This window comes from Budorcas taxicolor, chromosome 12 (assembly GCF_023091745.1).
Source record: "Budorcas taxicolor isolate Tak-1 chromosome 12, Takin1.1, whole genome shotgun sequence".
Classification (NCBI taxonomy): Eukaryota; Metazoa; Chordata; class Mammalia; order Artiodactyla; family Bovidae; genus Budorcas; species Budorcas taxicolor.
Genome location: NC_068921.1, coordinates 18,727,990 through 18,744,607, shown reverse-complemented (window position 1 = coordinate 18,744,607; position 16,618 = coordinate 18,727,990). Strand labels below are relative to the sequence as shown.

General features: G+C 42.1%; 1 pseudogene; it reads right to left on the bottom strand.

The window, feature by feature from the left end:
- LOC128057879 (calcium-responsive transactivator-like) overlaps positions 1–14,607 on the bottom strand; it is a 44,675-nt pseudogene extending 30,068 nt beyond the window's left edge.
- Positions 14,608–16,618: the final 2,011 nt, after the last annotated feature.

The following is a 16,618-nucleotide window of genomic DNA, read 5'->3' as shown; positions in this document are numbered from 1 at the left end:
CACTAGCTTTGTTCATAGTGATGCTCTCTAAAGCCCACTTGACTTCACATTCCAGGATGTCTGGCTCTAGGTAACTGATCACACCATCGTGATTATCTGGGTCATGAAGATCTTTTTTGTACAGTTCTTCTCTGTATTCTTGCCACCTCTTCTTAATATCTTCTGCTTCTGTTAGGTCCATACCATTTCTGTCCTTATCGAGCCCATCTTTGCATGAAATGTTCCCTTCGTATCTCTAATTTTCTTGAAGAGATCTCTAGTTTTTCCCATTCTGTTGTTTTCCTCTATTTCTTTGCATTGATCCCTGAGGAAGGCTTTCTTATCTCTCCTTGCTATTCTTTGGAACTCTGCATTCCAGAGTTCCAAAATATCTTCCCTAAATGGGAATATCTTTCCTTTTCTCCTTTCCTTTTCGCTTCTCTTCTTTTCACAGCTATTTGTAAGCCCTTCTCAGATAGCCATTTTGCTTTTTTGCATGTCTTTTCCATGGTGATGGTCTTGATCCCTGTCTCCTGTACAATGTCACAAACCTCCGTCCATAGTTCATCAGGCACTCTATCAGATCTAGTCCCTTAAATCTATTTCTCACTTCCACTGTATAATCATAAGGGATTTGATTTAGGTCATACCTGAATGGGCTAGTGGTTTTCCCTACTTTCTTCAATTTAAGTCTGAGTCTGGCAATAAGGAATTCATGATCTGAGCCACAGTCAGCTCCTGGTCTTGTTTTTGCTGACTGTATAGAGCTTCTCCACCTTTGGCTGCAAAGAATACAATCAATCTGATTTCGATGTTGACCATCTGGTGATGTCCACGTGTAGAGTCTTCTCTTGTGTTGTTGGAAGAGGGTGTTTGCTATGACCAGTGCATTTTCTTGGAAAAACTCTATTAGCCGTTGCCCTGCTTCATTCCATACTCCAAAGCCAAATTTGCCTGTTACTCCCGATGTTTTTTTACTTCCTACTTTTGCATTCCAGTCTCCTATAATGAAAAGGACATCTTTTTTGGGTGCTAGTTCTAAAAGATCTTGTAGGTCTTCATAGAACCATTCAACTTCAGCTTCTTCAGTGTTACTGGTTGGGGCATAGGCTTGGATCACCACAATATTGAATGGTTTGCCTTGGAAATCAACAGAGATCATTCTGTCATTTTTGAGATTGCATCCAAGTACTGTGTTTCTGACTCTTTTGTTGACCATGATGGCTACTCCATTTCTTCTAAGGGATTCCTGCCCACAGTAGTAGATATAATGGTCATCTGAGTTACATTCACCCATTCCAATCCATTTCAGTTCCCTGATTCCTAGAATGTCGACGTTCTCTCTTGCCATCTCCTGTTTGACCACTTCCAATTTGCCTTGATTCATGGTCTTAACATTCCAGGTTCCTAGGCAATATTGCTCTTTACAGCATTGGACCTTGCTTCTATCACCAGTCACATCCACAACTGGGTATTGTTTTTGCTTTGGCTCCATCCCTTCATTCTTTCTGGATTTATTTCTCCACTGATCTCCAGTAGCATATTGGGCACCTACCGACCTGGGGAGTTCCTCTTTCAGTATCCTATCATTTTGCTTTTTCATACTGTTCATGGGGTTCTCAAGGCAAGAATACCCAAGTAAAACAGTGAGTGTTGAGAGAGGGCATCAGAGGGCAGACACACTAAAACCATAATCACAGAAAACTAGCCAATCTGATCACATGGACCACAGCCTTGTCTAACTCAATGAAACTAAGCCATGCTGTGTGGGGCACCCAAGACGGCTGGGTCTTGGTGGAGAGGTCTGACAGAATGTGGTCCACTGGAGAAGGGAATGGCAAACCACTTCAATATTCTTGCCTTGAGAACCCCATGAGCAGTATGAAAAGGCAAAATGATAGGATACTGAAAGAGGAATTCCCCAGGTCTCACTGTTAGGATGCTATAATGATGAGCAGGTGAAATGAGTAAAAAAATATAAGGTGGAGGTAAAAGGAAAAATAAATGCACAGACATCTGAATATCATAACACATTATTGACTGGAGACATTAACGCCACAGGCATTGGTTTCTGCAAAAATCCCCCAGTCAATGGTGTGTTAACCTGACTGTTAGATAACCGATATCTGGTTGAATTCCAGATTTGGTGTGACCTAGGGGGCCTCTTTGTGTTGCTTCTGTCTGTGACTTTGATTCCTCATTTTTCCTACCTTATGGAACTGCTGTGGGGCTTCCCAGGGGGCACAGTGGTAAGGAATCTGCCTGCCAATGCAGGAGACACAGGAGACTCAGATTCCATTTCTGGGTCAGGAAGATCCCCTGGAGTAGGAAATGTCAACCCCCTCCAGTATTCTTGTCTGAAAAATCCCATGGACAGAGGAGCCTGGTGGGTTACAGTCCCTGCGGTTGCAAAGAGTCAGACACAACCGAACACACACGCGTCTTATAGAACTGTTGTGAGGATTCCTTGAGATAATGAACATAGAGCTCTTGGTGCAGTGCTCAGCAAATAGTAAGTGCTCAGTAAAAGTTTTCAGGATTGTCACTCCCCTCGCCCAGTCCCTGACTGTAATTTGGCCTTTCTGGCCACTTTGTAGGAGCTGATAGTCAGTCTGTGACACCACATGGAATACAGGGAGAAGAGGAAGGGAAACTGGTGTGTGGGGAATGAATACAGCATACGGGATGGGACTTGAAGCATGTAGGGCTACTGGGAGATTTAATCTGCAACACATTTAACCAAGAAGAATCTTTAAAACTCAGACTAGATTTATCTAGGGTTTTGTTCTGGTTATTTTTGTAAATCATATATTGTGATTCTAAATACACAAGAAATCTCTAGGTTTCCCTGAAGGTGGTAAAGAGTTTGCTTCTGATAATTACTGCTTGTGAATTCGAAAAGTAGAGGGCAGGTTGTAATTACATTTCTGTCTCTGACTACCAAGACGATCGCTCACATCAGAGGAGGAGTAAATCTTCTGTTCCTTGTTGTCCAGTGTGGTCATCTGACCCCAGTGTCCACTATGGGCAGTGACCATATAATACTCAAGGAAACAGGGCTGAGGCCCTCCCCTGTCCACATTTAAATACAGCGTAGGTATTTTTGTCTTCCAAACCTAGCTGGAAACCAACTGGCTATACAACCGGATATTTAGCCTTAATGGTTTCCCATGATTACTCTCAATGCTGTCTTTATATACTATTTAAGTTCTCTAGTGAGGGGAAATTCAAGGCTCAGAAATATGCTTACTTGCTCTAAACACAATGCCACAATGCCATCTGCAAACCCTTTGAGAACCATCTGAAGCAAATGTGTCTAACTTGGTTGAGTTCAATCCCTGGGTCAGAAAGAGCCCCTGGAGAAGGAAATGGCAACCCACTCCAGTATTCTTGCCTGGAGAATCCCATGGACAGAGGAGCCTGGTGGGAGCCCCTGGTGGCACAGAGGAGTCCATGGGGTCGCAGAGGTCACAGAGTCAGACACAACTGAAGTGAGTGAGTACAGCAGGTGGGAATCCCTAGTTTTAAGCTAATTTGGTCTTTCGGGATTTTTTTTTTTTTCCCAGCCTCAAGAATGACAGGAAGAGCACTGGCCCAGAGTTGGACCTGAGCTGTAGAACCTGATCTGTTTCTAACTGATCTTGGGCACAGTGTCTTCCAGCCTCAGTTCTGTCAGACGTGAAATGGGAGGTTGAACAATTGTCTTTAATAGGGTTGGCTTCACAGTGAGGCCCAGTGTAAAATGAAAACGTAGGACCCCTTGTTCAAATGGCAGGAGCTATGAAAGGTATGTAACATGGCACATTTCCTTTCTTCCAAGTGTTCTCAAGCTGTCGTGGTGGGTTTTTTTTGTTGTTGTTATATCATGCTTGTTGTTGTTATTGTGCCACATGGCTCATGGGATCTTAGTTCTCTGACTAGGGGTTGAACCTGTGCCCCTTGTAAAGGAAGGGTGGAGGAGTCTCAACCACTGGACCACCAGGGAAGTCCCAGAGGTTTAAAATTTGCTTTTAAATTTGCTATTTAATATCATTCTAAGTGAAATCAGAATTTTAAATTATTAATGTGAATTTTATCATTCGTCTTTACATTATGTAATTTTAAAATACAAACATGACAGCGTTTAACTTCTGTGGAATCACGATATGCAATTAGAACATAGGGGTCACATGCATATGTCTTTCATTCTTAGAAAGGTGGGTACAGGGCACACACTAAACTCAGCTGTTTTCATTTCACTTCTTGATATGAGTACCTCCGATGAACACCTTCTATCTTCACTTTACTGATGAGTAAGAAAGGATGCAAAGGAAAGGGACCCAGAGAGGGTCCTGGCCTTCCCTTTCTTCTATGTCGTCATCTTTAGCGGAAGTAGTTAGCCGATACGCGGAAGTTACGCAAGTCTGAGTGGATAGGAGAGTGGATAGGATAGGTTTTCTTGGTTGTTCCTACTTCTTACAACTCCTTTGCCATCTTTCTGTGTTGGAAGCGAGTTCCATTTCAAAGAGAAAGGGTGGTATCTCGGGGGCTGTCATTCCCCTCCTCCCACCTACTTAGTTGTAGAAGGAACCCGCTTACCTTCTGGTCCTTCTGAGCCTTGCAGAAGCCCCATGCGTCGGGGGTCACCAGAACTCTGCGCTTATTGGACATCAGGAGTCTTTTTGCTGTGTGGGAAGGGGGCGGCAGGGGATTCTGGGCACACATACTGCACTTCCCCCCTCTGCTCCGATATCTTGTGGCCTTCGCTTACAGAACGCAAGTTAAAAGATGAAATAATGAAGAAGTTCAAGACGGATGGCAATCACAGCATAAAACGGAGGGTGGGGCCCTTCTGAGCAGCGGGGCTTTGTGTGGCTCCACAGGTCTCCCCAGCCCCAGGAGGCGGCCCTGATCTGGAAGTCTCTAGATCTCATGTAATCATCTGATTGCATCATGACTTTGTTTATTCCTGGACATGTTCTATCTTTGCAGAGTGACTGTTTAGAGTGACTCCAACTTAAGGAATTGCCGATCTGGTCATCACATTAAAGAGAGTCAGCCTATTAAGGTATACTTTATGTAACTTTGTGTGTGTTAGTCGCTCAGTCCTGTTTCTTTTTGACCTCATGAACTGCAGCCTGCCAGATTCCTCTGTACGTGGGATTCTCCAGGCAAGAATACTGGAGAGGGTAGCCATTTCCTTCTTCATAACTTTACATAGGTGTAATTCACTCACTGCAAATGAACAGCTTGGTCATTTTTAGCAAACGTATCCAGTTGTGCACCTATCACATCAATCCAGTTTGAGAACACCGTCATCACCCCCTAAAGTTACTTGTGCCCACAGCAGTGCATTTCTGTGCCCACCCAAGCCCAGGCATCACTTCCCATCATGAAATATTTATATAGCAGCCTCTTTGGACAAATTTACAGTGGCAGTTCTGTGTCTATGAGGCAACTAGTGATTCAGACACAAGGGCATTACAGAAACGTTGGCTCACATAAGGATACCCAAGGCATGGAAATTGATTGGAGAGGTTCTTGTGCCACTGATGAAGTACCTTTCAGTGGATTTAAAAACTGTGCCTGAATGCCACAACTAAGACCTGGCTCAGCCAAATAAATAATTTTTTTTAGAGTTTGCCTCCTTCAGACAGAGTCAGCTCCATGGCTTGGAAAGCTCAGCCTGGGCTACACTTTTATCTCTAATCCCCGCCACGACCTACACTCACAGCTTGGGGCTCCTTTGTAGGATACAACCTGTAGGTACAGCCCAGTGGTCTTAGGAAAAGTACTGTTATCAAGAGTGGGGAATGACAGCTTAGACCCCTTCTCAATACTAAACCTGGGTACCACATTAACTTTTCTGAACCTCTGTTTCACATCTACCCAGTGAGGACAGTAGAATTTTCCTTGCTGAGTTGTGGGAACAGTGTGGCAGGCAGCAATACACATTTAGAGGCTCCAAAATGTGCAGAGTGCTCCAAACTGTTAGTAATTGTCTTTACTGGCTGAGAAGTATTACAGGGACTGTTATTTTCAGCACTGTATCCCAGGAGCAACAGCAGTCCAGGAGTGTCTACTTCCCTCTTTAACTCTTAAATTACCAAGTGTTTTCTTTCTTTTTTTAAAAAAAATACTTATTTATTTAGCTGCACAGGGTCTTAGTTGCAGCCCAGGGGATCTTTAGTTACAGCATTTGGGATCTAGTTCTCCAGCCAGGGATTGAACCCAGGCCCCCTGCATTGGGAGTGTGGAATCGTAGCCACTGGACCACCCGGGGAGTCCTGCAAATGCTTTCAGCTGAGTTCATGGATAGACTGTACTCTCAACTCTATTTCCAATTATAGAACAAAACATTAACGGGTACCTAGAATTTCATTTCAAAAATTCAATCCATGGACAAGTGCTGGAATACAGCTACTCCAGGAGTTTACCCTTCATTTTCTCCTTCCTATTTTTCCTTTCATTTAACCAAAAAACTTGGAAAATTCAGGAAAGGTTCTGCCAATAGCTAGTTTTTTCATGCTAGCCAAATCATTTGCTTTCTCTGGGTATCAATTTCTTCCTTTATGAAATGAAGAGTAGAGACTATAGATATGCTCAGGGTTTCTTCCGGTTCTAAAATGCTGTGGTCAGTGGTTACCTCTGGGGAAGGAGGAAACATGCTCATACAAAGAAAAGCCCTGCTCTATTTAAATCAAATTTCTTTTTACCATGTCTTTCTGTTCCTTTTTTTTTTTTTTTTTCTATTTGCAATAAAATTTGTGGGTATTGTACCTGATCAGACCCCAGCTGTGATGTCACAGCAGGAAGGAGCGTCAATCTTTGGGTCCCTCTCATTCCCAGTCTTTGCAGATTGTTGGGAAGCAGCCTCCTGGCTCAGTGCGGCTCCTGGGTGTCATCATGGAGTAAGTAGGGCAGGTTTGCTGTGAAAAGGGGAGAAGTGAGGAGTAGAGAGGGCAGAGTCTACGCTGGGCAGATGATGCCCGCATGTGCACCCTGACAGATGGAAGTGCTGTAAGCATTTAGCATTCTTGACTCTGAGTTGTAACAGGATGTGATTGCATTTTCTGATTAAAAAATAATTAAGGAAAGTTTTGCCCTTTTTTTCTTTTTAATTTTTTAATTGAAGGATAATTGCTTTACAGAGTTTTGTGGTTTTCTGTCATACATCAGCAAGTATCAGCCATAGGTACACCCATGTCCCCTCCCTCCTGAACCTCCCTCCTATCTCCCTCCCCATCCCACCCTTTAGAGTGTCACAGAGCCCCAATTTGAATTCCCTGAGTCATACAGCAAATTCCCATGGGCTATCTGTTTTACATATGGTAATGTAAATTTCCATGTTATTCTCTCCATACATATCCCCTTCTCCTGCCTCTCCTCCCCCATGTTCATAGGTCTGTTCTCTATGTCTGTTTCTCCATTGCTGCCCTGAAAATAAATCCATCAGTGCCATCTTTTTAGATTCCATGTATATGTGTCAGTATGTGGTATTTATATTTCTCTTTTTGACTTACTTCACTCTGTATAATGTTCATTCACCTCATTAGAACTGACTCAAATATGTTCCTTTTTATGGTGGAGTAATAGTCCATTGTGTATCTGTACCGCAGTTTCTTTATCCATTCACCTGTCGATGGACATCTAGGTTGCGTCCATGTTCTAGCTATTGTAAATAGTGCTGCAATGAACATTGGGGTACATGTGTCTTTTTCAGTTTTGGTTTCCTCAGGGTATGTGCCTAGGACTGGGATTGCTGGGTCACATGGTGGTTTTGTTCCTAGCTTTTTAAGGAATCTCCATACCATCTTCCATAGTGGCTGTCTCAGTTTACATTCCCGCCAGCAATGCAAGAGTGTTCCCTTTTCTCCACACCCTTTCCAGCATTTATTGCTTGTAGATTTTTTGATGATGGCCATTCTGACTGATGTGAGGCGGTATCTCATTGCAGTTTTGATTTGCATTTCTTTAATAGTGAGTGATGTTTAGCATCTTTTCAAGTGCTTGTTAGCCATCTGTATGTCTTCTTTGGAGAAATGTCTCCAGGTCCCTTTCCTACTTTTTGATTGGGTTGTTTGCTTTTCTAAGTTTTGCCCTTTTTATGAATGACATCTCTGCCTTGGTTTTTATAATGCGTGTGTGTTGAGTTGTTTTGTGTCCTACTCTTTGCGACCCTATGGACTGTAGCCACCAGGCTCCTTCGCCCATGGGATTCTGCAGGCAAGAATTCTGGAGTGGGTTGCCATGCCCTCCTCCAGGGGATCTTCCCAATCCAGGGATCAAACCCTTGTCTCTTTTATGTCTCCTGCTTTGGTAAGCGGGATCTTTACCACTAGAGCCACCTGGGAAGCCCTTTTTATAATGAAAAGTAATTAAAAAATAAAGATGGCATATCTGGAGAAGTGAAAGGAACTTTGAAAAGGATTCGTGTGCACTTCTTTCTTTTGAAAACTTTTTACAGTGGAATACACAAAAGCAGAGAGAATAACATGCAATAACAGTTACCCATCACCCATAATCAACAGTTATTCACTCTGGCCAATCTGGTTTTTTTCTGCAGTGTTTCTGCTACTCACTACCACTCTGTAGATTGTTCTGCAGTAAATCCCACACATCATATCAATTCAACTCTAATGCTTTAGTGTATATCTCTAAGATGTAAGTACTTTTTAATAAAAGCACAATCAGAACATAATTATCATGCCTAAAGAAGAGAACAATTGATTAATGTTAGCAAATAGTCACTAGTCATATTTTTCCAATTATCTAAAGTTTCCACAGCTTGTTTAGGGTCCATACCGGTGCTAGCGGTAAAGAACCCACCTGCCAATACAGGAGACATAAGAGACACGGGTTCGATCCCTGGGTCTGGAGGATCCCCTGGAGGAGGGCGTGGCAACCACTCCAGTATTCTTGCCTGGAGAATTCCATGGACAGAGGAGCCTGTCCATAGGGTTGCAAAGAGTCGGATAACTGAAGTGACCTAGCATGCATGCATGCAAGGTCCATATACTGTAATCTGTAAATTGGTCTCCTAAGTCACTAATCCAGTGATTCTCAAAGTGTGGGTCCCAGATAAGCATCATTAGTACCAGCTAGGATCTTCTTAGAAATGCAGTTTCTCTGGCATTAGTAGCCAAGACCTACTGAGTCAGAAACTTTGAAGGTGGGACACTGCAAGCTGCCTTCTAAGTGATTCTGATAAAAAGTTTGGAAGTGCTGCTCTAAACTTTAAGTTTCTCTCTCAGTAGATCTGTTGAAAAAACTGATTGTACGGTCATTACACACTTCCCCATAGGTTGGATTTTGCCAGTTGTGTTCCTATAGTAATGCAACAATTGTTTTTTAAGCCAACTGAATAATAGTAAATGTGCTGTCTCCATATGGATCAATTCACATAAGGTATCACAACAGTTAGCATAATGAGCCACTATCAGCTGACAGTATTAGTTACTGTTTGTTCTGCCAGTTTGAAAGTGTGAGTAAGAGAAACCAATGGATGTTTTGAAACTATTTGGGCTTTATTTTTATTGTTAGAATTATAAATACCCCATTTTTGGACTTGTTAGCATGCCTGTTATGCCAAATAACAGACTGATTAACACATATTAAAAAGCTGATACATCCAATGGCATGATGGTAGGTCAGCTGTTTGATTCCCACCTCCCTGCTCTCCTCCCAGTTTATAAAGTCTCTTGCCCATGGATGATTCCATGCTCCCAGAGTGATGTCATTGACTTGACATCACTTGATTGCTGGCACAGTCAGCAATCAAGAGCCAAGAGGAGCTGGCTCCATCACACCACTGGCTCAGTCTTTTAGAATCTGCTCTTTATGACCACAGTAACTTGTGTAGTTTAGGCAAAACCCACTATTTTCCTTCATCTGTGTGAATGTAAACTAAGGTGCATGTGATAGTTGATTTTACTTGTTAACTTGGCCGGGCCACATGTCCAGATATTTGGTTAAACAGTACTTTAGGTATTTCTGTGAAGATGTTTTATGGAAGACATTAACATTTAAATCAGTGGACATTTAACATTTAAATTGGCTTGTAGTAGAGCAGATTGCTCCCTGCAATGTGTGTGAGCCTCATCTAATCAGTTGAAAGTCTTAAGTGAAGAATGACTTTCCCTGAGGAAGAGAAAATTCTGCCTTTGGACTCAAACGGCAACATCAGTTCTTCTCTGAGTCTCCAGCCTGCTAGCCTGTTCTGCAACTTTTGGACTTACCAAGCCTCTACAATCTTGTGAGCCAATTCCTTAAAATAATCTCTCCCCTTCTCTCTCTCTCTCTCTGACTCCCTCTTCCCCTGCTCCTTGCTTTCTCTCTCTTTCCAAATGTATATGCATATACATAGACATACACTCTGTGGGTTGGTTCTATTTATGTTTCATAAAGCTAATTTTCCATAGAACTTAAATATTAAAAAAAAAAAAATATTGGGTTGACCAAAAAGTTCATCCCAATAAAAAAGTTAGTCATAACTCTAACTTTATAACCCTGTAATAGACTGCTATCTGTGATTGGACAAAGACTAATTTAAGGGCTGTTTTCCCCAAGCATCTTTCTATTGGCTTTTCTACAGCACTTGAAACTCCTACTTCATTTACATAAGGTGAGGCCTTGATGCTTGCAGGCATACTCAGGTGCTAATTTGTGTCTGACTCTTTGCGACCCCGTGGACTGTAGCCCACCAGACTCCTCTGTCCATGAGATTTCCCAGGCAAGAATACTGGAGTGGGTTGCCTCTCTAGGGGATTTTGGAGATTTCCTCCTCCAGGGGATCTTCCCAACCCAGGGATTGAACCGGCATCTCCTGCATTGGCAGGCTGATTCTTTACCACTGTGCCACCAGAGAAGCCCCTAAGGCCTTGATAGCTCCTGTTAAAATATGAAGCAGGACAGCAATCAGGCTGTCAGCATCTTAATGGGCTATATGTGCAGATTTTGTGTCCAATCACCCCTGAGAAATCTGTGCAGACAAGTTCTAAATATGGTCCCCTGGCAGCTAGAAGTCCTCATGAAGCCCTATCTAGGACACAGGTGGGCCTCTGTTCACTAGTTTATGTACTTAAGTATATCTCAACTAGCTCTGGAAAGGATTTAAGATGGCTTTCAAAGAAATAAGTAGTGCAGCAAGGCCAGAGGGATTGAAAAAAAGTGAGGCAAAGGGAAAATGATGGTAGAAGAGGATGGAACCGGGAGCAAGGCAAATGTGCAAATTAGATTTCCTGAAAGCTATGTGCTTCCAGAGATGTGTTATATAATTGAGTTAAAAACTTCTAGGAGAATGTGTGAAGGGGGCTAAAGGGAGTCATATAACATAAAAAATAAAGAGTTAATCTGTTGCTTAGATAAGTCCAGGTCCTTTGGTCATTAAGGCCAGAGTGAGAATTCTTTAGTAGGTCTTCCAAGAGAAAACTCTGGATAATGTAAACAATTATGTCTTTGCAACATCTTTGGACTAAATGAAGTGACTCACTTCAAAGGACCCCTTTTGATCATACTCTTCACTTAGCCAAGAGGATTATATCAAAGTGCAATTCAATAGAAGTACTTTTCAGGTACCTGCCATGATACATCCCAGGTGTTAAGTCACTAGTGATCTGGTTTCATCCAGGGATAAGTTATAAATTATCTAGCTGTTCTCAAGTGCCAGTCTGGCAGGCAGTGATGAAAGTTCCATGGGTTCATGATGAAAATTAAAAAAACAGTGCAGTCACTAGTGAATTTTCCATAACACTAACTTTCCATAAGACTTCAGTTTAAAATACTGTCTTTAAAAGAAAAAAAAAAAAAAAAAAGACTGTCCTTTTGTTATATCCTTACTTGGTAAAAATAAGTTAGCAACCTATGTCAGTAAACAGCATTAAAAAAATTTTTTTTTTTAACTAGCCTGTGAAATATAAATATCTGGGAAACCACTGACCTAAGAGAATGGAAAGACACACAATCCTCCATGAATATTATTTTTCTCAGCAAGGCTTTTGGTATCTTTATAACTTGCAGCAATATGCTAGAAATCATACCCTCTGATGAATATCTGGAATGCAGCTCTCCAACATTACAAGTCTAATACAAAACCATACGTTTCAAAAATCAATCTGGAGGTAGCACTGATATACTGTTACAAAAATTTAGGAACCAGACAAGGACCATGCCTAAATAGAAACCACCCCCACTGTCGCTTCGAGTTGAACCAAGGGAGGGCTGGGCCAAGAGTGTCCTCAGGATGTTATTTTGAATGTTCACTACCTCACAGACCTATAGGTGAGAGAGATTTTCAAGTTTTTCACCATTGAGCACTGCTGCAATAATTCTAATTTGAGAAATATTTTAAAGTAGACATAACCAAATAGACTGTTAAACATCTGAATCACACAACAGCAGCAACCAAAATTGCCAACGAAAGCTACACAGTAATAAAACCTACAGAATCCTTTGCTTTGAGTCATTGGGCTTTTTTAGTTTCTCGAGAGGTGAGCAACTGTGTGTTACCAGATGATATCCTCTGGTAGGCAGGACATGGTCCATATATAGATAGTTAATATTTCTTGGGGCTTCCCTGGTGGCTCAGAAGTTAAGAATCCATCTGCAGTGTAGGAGATGCAGGAGACTCAGGTTCGATCTCTGGGTTGGGTAGATCCCCTGGAAAAGGAAATGGCAACCCACTGCAGTATTCTTGCCAGGAAAAGCTCATGGACAGAGGAGCCTGGTAGGCTATGTTTCATGGGGTTGCAGAGTCAGACACAACTGAAGCAACTGAGCAATATTTCTTGAGCACTGTTTTAAACATTTTATGCGTAAATACCTTCAATCTTGACAACAACCTTATGAAATATGAATCATTATTATTATATTCCCAATGTACAGATGAACAAACTGAGGCCAAGAGCTGTTAAAGAAATGTCATCCAATGACTACGAGGTAGAACCAGGTTTCAAACTCCTGTAGAGTAACCCCAGAGACTGTACTTAGAACAAGATGCTTCACTGACTCTGGAATACATCTGGAGGAAGCTAGGAGTTGATTACTAGAAATGATGCCCTTGATCTTAGAACAGTTCATTTGTGACCATTCTTTCAGGAAGTTACCAAATGACAAGGACAATTTTCTTGGAAGGCCATTTCTAGCCTGTGTTAATAAAATTGTATCATCTTCAGATAAGAAGGTGCTTTTTGTACTGTTTTTTAGAGTCCTTGGCCTCAAGCTCATCAGAAGCAGCATCAAATTGTTCCAATATGAGCTGAAAACAAGGGGGATGGGGAGCGGAGTGTGACTCTGGTACTCAGAACATATCTTCACTCTACACACAAATTTTTTTTAATTTTATTTTTAACTGAAGGATAATCACTTTACAATATTGTGGTGGTTTCTGCCATATATCAACACAAATCATCATCGGTATATACTTGTCCCCTTTCTCTTAAACCTCCCTCCCACCTCCCTCCCCATCCTACCCCTCTAGGTTGTCACAAAGCGGTGGTTTTCACACAAAATTTTATTGGTTTGGCCAGGTCACCCCTGAATCTCTGGCTTATAGAAGGTACTGGGCGGCAACCTCTGTGTGAACGTCAATATCTGTGGTGTCTCTGTTGAATTCTGGTACTCTCACCCACATTGAATTCTATTCCACTGAGTCAAAGACCTAAGAAAGATTAAAAATAAATTGCAATCTGTTTTTTATTCACTTCAGTTCAGTTCAGTCACTCAGTCATGTCCGACTCTTTTCAACCCCATGAATTGCAGCATGCCAGGCCTCCCTGTCCATCACCAACTCCCGCAGTTCACTCAGACTCGCGTCCATCCAGTCAGTGATGCCATCCAGCCATCTCATCCTCTGTCATCCCCTTCTCCTCCTGCCCCCAATCCCTCCCAGCATCAGAGTCTTTTCCAATGAGTCAACTCTTCACATGAGGTGGCCAGAGTACTGGAGTTTCAGCCTGAGCATCATTCCCTCCAAAGAAATCCCAGGGCTGATCTCCTTCAGAATGGACTGGCTGGATCTCCTTGCAGTCCAAGGGACTCTCAAGAGTCTTCTCCAACACCACAGTTCAAAGGCATCAATTCTTCGGCACTCAGCCTTCTTCACAGTCCAACTCTCACATCCATACATGACCACAGGAAAAACCATAGCTTTGACTAGATGGACCTTTGTTGGCAAAGTAATGTCTCTGCTTTTCAATATGCTATCTAGGTTGGTCATAACTTTCAACTTCCCTGGTGGCTCGGACGGTTAAGCGTCTGTCTACAATGCGGGAGACCTGGGTTTGAGCCCTGGGTTGGGAAGATCCCCTGGAGAAGGAAATGGCAATCCACTCCAGTACTATTGCCTGGAAAATCCCATGGACAGAGAAGCCTGGTAGGCTATAGTCTGTGGGGTCGCAAAGAGTTGGACATGACTGAGCAACTACACTTAACTTTTCTTCCAAGGAGTAAGCATCTTTTAATTTCATGGCTGCAATCACCATATGCAGTGATTCTGGATTTTTATTAGGCCTACCCAATTTCTTCCAAGAAAAGAGCATAAAGAATGGTCAGCAGCAGTTAGCTGTGCCTACTGCTGACCTCCTGGGATGGAGGCAGAAGCATCAGACAGCCCATTATCAGTGTGTTCCGCAGAGCACTGGGGGCCGCCATGTTGCACTTTCAGCCCGGAAGCCCTTCAATCTCTCACCCTAACCCCCGACTCCAATTTGTAAGTTGTCATCGTGACAATACTCACTCCATGCCCTTCTGGTCTCTGGTCTGCTGTAATACAGGCTGTCTCCAGCCAGTGAGTCAATAGAAGTTCGAAGTATTACAAGCGAGGAAATCATGGGTTCCCAGAACCAGTAAGTGTCTAGCTTTTGAGACCATTCTCCCCAATTTCCCTGAGTCCAAATATCTTTTTTCTTTCATTTGGCTCTGCCAGATTTTAGTTGTGCTGTGTGAACTGTAGTTACAGCACGCGTGATCTAGTTTCCTGACCGGGGATTGAACCTGGGCCCGATGCACTGGGTTTGCAGAGTCTTAGCCAAAGGAGCACCAGGGAAGTCCCCTAATATCGTGCTTCTGCCTGCAACCTTTGGGAAGAGTTTAATCTCTTTGTTTTGGGCTGCTCAGGGGATCTGTTCTCCTTCTGCTTCAAATACTTCTTTTTCAACTCAAACTTTTATCTGATTTCCTAACCTAGGCTTTCTTTCTTTCTGACCAGCACTGTGGAGTCTTTGTTCTCTTTGACTGAAAGTCCTGAAAGTCTCAGAGTCCCTCCTGGGGAAAACGATCTTGTTTATCCGTAGTTATCAGTCCTGTCATTGATGCAGGAACATGCGGCAGACTATCCACAAGAGGCCGGTACAAACGGTGGATGCTTCTCACCACAGGGGAGGGACAGGGATCCAGAAACAAAGCTACAGGGGCACAGAGGACAAATTTGCCTACTCCCCAAATTGTTACTTTTGACTTGCCAGAGGAACATTAAATATTCACACACAGACTCATTCAACAAATGTTTATTGTGAAGTACGGTGCCAAAGCCAGTCATGGAGTTACTTGGGCTCTGCCTTTAAGGAGTTTTTGGTCTAGCAGGAAAGCTGTGGCATGCATTGTACAACACAAAGATTATATTACAGGGACTTCCGTGGCAGTCAGGAGCAGTCACTGTCTTCCAGTGAAGGGGGTGCAGGTTTGATTCCTGGTCCCAGAGCTAAGATCCCATGTGCCTCATGGTCAAAAAGCCAAACATAAAACAATATTGTGACAAATTCAATAAAGACTTTAAAACATGATCCACATTAAAAAAAAACTTTAAAAAAGAGATTATATTATAGGCAGAAAGTGAAACAGCTCTAAGAAATGTACAAATAAAGTGCCGTGGGTGTCTAGATTACTTCACTGAAAAATCTGAAATGAATCAAAATTTTAAGAAGTAGGAATAAGAATTTATAGTGGGAGTGAATTTAAAGGTCAACAAGTTCATCTGATTCACTTTGTAGATGTAACAAACAGTGTCAAAATGCATTTTTTTAAGAAGCTAGACACACACCCAAGTTTATTAGTAATTATATTACAGAGCAAATGCACCAAGTTAAAAAAGAAAAGTATGTTAAGAATGGATTTCAAATACTTAGGTATTTTATTTTGGTTTTTATTTTTACTTTTGGCTGTGGTAGGTCCTTGGTGCCTGCGAATGGGCCCTCTCCTGTTGCCAAAAAAATGCATTTTAAAAAGTAAAAAAGGAGATATACAGTTTAATTGTGACAAAATTGGTCTAAAACATAAGCCCCTGTATTCTAGCCTGGAGCTATTTTCTTTACACCAAGCAGCTTTCCCCAATAAGCCAAGAACATGTGGACCACAAATTGAATCTAAATTAGCAATAGCCAGCAAAGCTGTTGTTTTAAAAATGGGGATGACCATATTAATTGGAGAATGTCTCAGAAAATACGGGAAAGAACTCTCTGGTCATATTTGGCATTGATTCATTTCTCGTTATAAGAAACTACATCCAAAAGAGAGCTATAAAAATAAAGGAATAAGAAATAAGACCCTAAGAAAGGTTATGGAAATGAGAGTTAGTTAGTCTGAAAAAAAGAATGTTAATGGGGGAATTCTTCAGCCTTCAGGGATCAGGAGGTCCCCCAACAGCTGTTCTCCATTTCTCCAGAAG